This window comes from Rhagoletis pomonella, unplaced genomic scaffold (assembly GCF_013731165.1).
Source record: "Rhagoletis pomonella isolate Grant_MI unplaced genomic scaffold, Rhpom_1.0 Rhpom_scaffold_00075, whole genome shotgun sequence".
Classification (NCBI taxonomy): Eukaryota; Metazoa; Arthropoda; class Insecta; order Diptera; family Tephritidae; genus Rhagoletis; species Rhagoletis pomonella.
This window is the reverse complement of record NW_023458629.1, coordinates 125220-129244: the sequence shown is the minus strand read 5'-3', so window position 1 is coordinate 129244 and position 4025 is coordinate 125220. Positions and strand designations below refer to the sequence as shown.

Sequence of the window (4025 nt, the reverse complement as noted above, 5' to 3'; positions counted from 1 at the left end):
ACTATAAAACTCGCTAAGTGGTGCTGGAGTAGAGTTATTTATAAAAATCGTATTTATTAACCGATTTCGTTCAAATTTTAAATGTGAGCTATGTACCTGTATGATAGAAAATTCTTTTGATAAAAATTTACCCGATTAGTGCCGCTGGAGTTAAGGTAGAAATTCATAACACGTATTCATTTTATGATAAGCAATGGTTTTGCAGAAAATAAGCCCAATGGATGGCGCTGCAGCCGAAATGTATAGAAACCCCGTGTGGTTGGTCTGCTTTGGACCTATGTTTAAGTTATACGAATTTAGTTTTCAAATGTTTAAATGAAGCATGGGGTTAAGTTTTTCTGACGCCCTCATGCACGATCATGCGGTCTTGCATCTACCCTGAAATCAGTTCATAAATTTTACCACGAATTGTAAAAGTGGTGAATTAACAAGGAAAGATCACCGTAGGTATATCAACTGCTTCATTTGAAAGATACTTAAGAGATCACACTACTCATTTAGCTATGTACCGGAAAACTTTTCATCCTATGGGACAGCGAGGATTCTTGGCCTTCCTATAAAGAAAATGCACTTCTGTGCTCTTGAGTTTCCCTATAAGAACTTTTATTGGCATACGTAAGATCATACAAAAAGATTACGCATGATTGGCAGAGATCTCACAGGTGAAAATAAGACCATCAGTAAAGCTCATGACACCAAAAGGGATTGGTATTCCATATGGTATCACAGCGTTACTACTATTTGCCTATGTGTGAGGAGGATACTGCGCCTTAGTGGTTTCAACTTAAATCAAAAACTTTGACTTTACAGACTTATTTTGTTTTTAAACGCTCTTTTGCATTGGCTAACGCAAAAGCTCTTATTAGGCGCCGCGAAGTAAGCGGGCATTGGCTAGTTATGAATAAAACCTAAATCAGCATATATATTTCAAATTTTGTTTTCGATAAACGCATTTAATACATTTGTTGAGGATATCATAAATTCCTAGTTTTGTAGATGAATAATTTCTATAAGATAAAATCAGTTAAAGTTAGTTTAGGTCTGGCCAGACCTTGGTATACCCATAATGGTTTAATTCGCCACTCGCAAGTAACAGATGCCCTTGTTGTATATAATTTGATTAATCAGAAGAGTGTTGAAATCAGCAACGAAACGAAACAGAAGCTTCTTGAACTTATTTGCTTTTACAGTAACGAAGAACCGTTTCCGTAAGAATTGATTGAAGAGCGTTGCTTTAGGGCTTACGCAGATGCACGTAAACGTAATCGTAAAACTTGGAAAGACGGCGAACTAGCTGAACAGCTGTTTGGAGAATTAGAACCAAAAACACCGCAATCGTATGCAGCACTTATAAGGGGAATGGCTAAATATTTTCAAGTAAGTCCGTTCAGAGCTAATCAGCCCTATTCTGCATTTCGATTACGTTCCCGCATTCCGCTCCGCACGAATCGAACTTAGGTATTCTGCGTTACGATCGAATCGAAAGAGGAAGAGGAAGAGAGAAAACATCTTTCGAAATCAGTTGTTTGCCTAGCATTGTGTGAAATCGAAACAAAACAAAGAAATATTTGCCACCAAACTATAGCAGCTTATGAAGTTAAAGTTTGTAAATATTTTAAAATAACTAAATATATCTATTTAGCATCACTGTAATTTAAAAATAGAATTTCGTTTGCTCTTAATTTAGTGGAAACAATTATAAGAATGAAATCCATAGCCGCGGCGTTATTGCTTGAATAGGAGAACGAGTCCCAGAGTGCTTATGCGGAAGTTAAAAGGTGGAGATGTAGGGACATGTTTGATCTTTTTCAGATGAGTGAAGAGTCATAAACTCATCATGAACTGTATTACTCACCGCTCGAAGCCTGGGAAATTATAAACGTTGTTTGAGCACTCCACAACATTTGCATTTACTACAGCGTGGAAGATTTGGACGCAAATGAATTCCATTTTGAAATCCGTCATGAGGAGGGAAAGAACAAAGCTTATCCTTCCATAGCAAATCGAATTCGAGACAACATACGCACCTCTTTTTAAAAAGTTAGTAAAAACGAGTGCAATAATAAAAGCATATTTTTTATTTAACTTCACATTTTATGTATGTATGTACATACCTCTATTAATTTTTTACACAAAGAATGAATTGTATTCAGTGCATTTCACAGTCTTATTTATATATTATGAAAACAAAAACGCTTGTGCTTCCTCTTTGAAACCCTCGCGCAATATACCTTTTGGTTGCCATTATTTGAGCCAATTTTTCGTATTGCCCGTATCGGAGATCACCACATCTCCTCATCAGACTTATTTTTTCTAGACTTCAGCAGGGATCGAACCTGCGTATTCGGTGTTCTAAGTCAGAAGCGTTAACCACTGAGCTATGTACGGGAGTGTAAACTCTTGTTCCTAATTCATATTCCTTATTCAACCAACTACTATCAAGTGCACCTAATTTGCCGCTATTTAAACTCGACAGTGTGGTTGTTGTTGTCAATTCTATACATCCATTTGCTTATTTGCATTTTTGTATTTTTTCAGGCAGGCTCTTCCTAAACTATGTATTTGTCAATGTTATTGTGGCTTGTTAACATTTTATTGTAAATATTTTTATTGAGCTTTGTACCACGATTGTTTATTAGGAAAAATTGAAAAAGCAACAAAGTCTAAGCGATAGAAGTTATAGCACTATTTCGGAGATCACCACATCTCCTCATCAGACTTCTTTTTTCTAGACTTCAGCAAGGATCGAACCTGCGTATTCGATATTCAAAGTCAGAAGCGTTAACCACTGAGCTATGTACATCCCGAAACTCTTGTTGCTAATTAATTTTCTTTATTCAACCAACTTCTATTAACAACAACTTTGTTTTCGTTGTTTTGGTCGAATACTTGGACATCATCCCACTCTATCTACTTGATTTTAAACATTTACAGTTTTAAATATTGTAACACGTCGTTTCTAAACATTTTGAGTTAAAATTTTCATAAAAATAATTTTGGCCGCCTAAATCGGTCAAATACCCCTATGTGCGACGATTCGCCAAAAAATTTTTTATGCGTTCCTTATATGAAATAAGCTAACACGTATTCGAGGATTCTTTTTTCATTTTTTCTTCGGAGATATGATCTGTCAAAAATCGAGTTTGTTCGTGATTCTGACCATTCATGTACTTGTTCAAATCGTATATCTCGGGCTCTACTCATCGTAGAGACTTCGTCTTAACGTCGTTTTGAAGATAAAGAAACGGGATTTCTATATGATGGTTATGATTGTCCTAAAGTTCACTTAGCTATTAACAGTTGAAGTTTTAAGTTGATTTGCATAGTACAGACCAGTAAATTTGGGATTTAAAATTACACCATCGTAAACCTTGTTTAATCTATAAATATAAAAGAGGATGTATGTATGTGTCTATGAAGCTTATTGACTCCGAAACTACTCAGCGGATTTTGTTAAAATTTCCAGGATAGCTTCATAGAACTCCGGAGTGTTCCTGTGAAGTTTGACTATTTTTAAAAGAGTTGCCACCTGTCAGAAAAATAAAATGTATTTAAATATGCAAGTAAAGTATTACGATGTAGATATCAAATGGAAGGTATTTGGGAAAGATATTTAAGAAAATTTACATCAAAAAATATTTTAATTAGTGTTGCCACCTGGGCGAAAAATGAAAAATAATTAATAATGCAATTCACACCAAATATTACAATATGTGTATCAAACGGAAGGTATTGGAGAAACATTTACATATTTTTGAGTAGAGTTGCCACCTCTTTCAAAAAACTAAAATGACATAAATGTGTACATTAAAAAGTATTTCGCAGGATACGTATCAAACGGCAGCTATCGGGAAATGTTTCAGTCAAGACCAAATATCATGCTGAAGTCTAGAAAAAAGAAGTCTGATGAGGAGATGTGGTGATCTCCGAAATAGTGCTATAACTTCTACCGCTTAGACTTTGTTGCTTTTTCAATTTTTCCTAATAAACAATCGTGGTACAAAGCTCAATAAAAAAATATTAAA

At 35.0% G+C, this 4025-nt stretch overlaps 1 pseudogene; it reads left to right on the top strand.

The window, feature by feature from the left end:
• The window catches only part of LOC118749884, a 42011-nt pseudogene that overhangs the window by 27652 nt on the left and 10334 nt on the right, over window positions 1–4025 (top strand).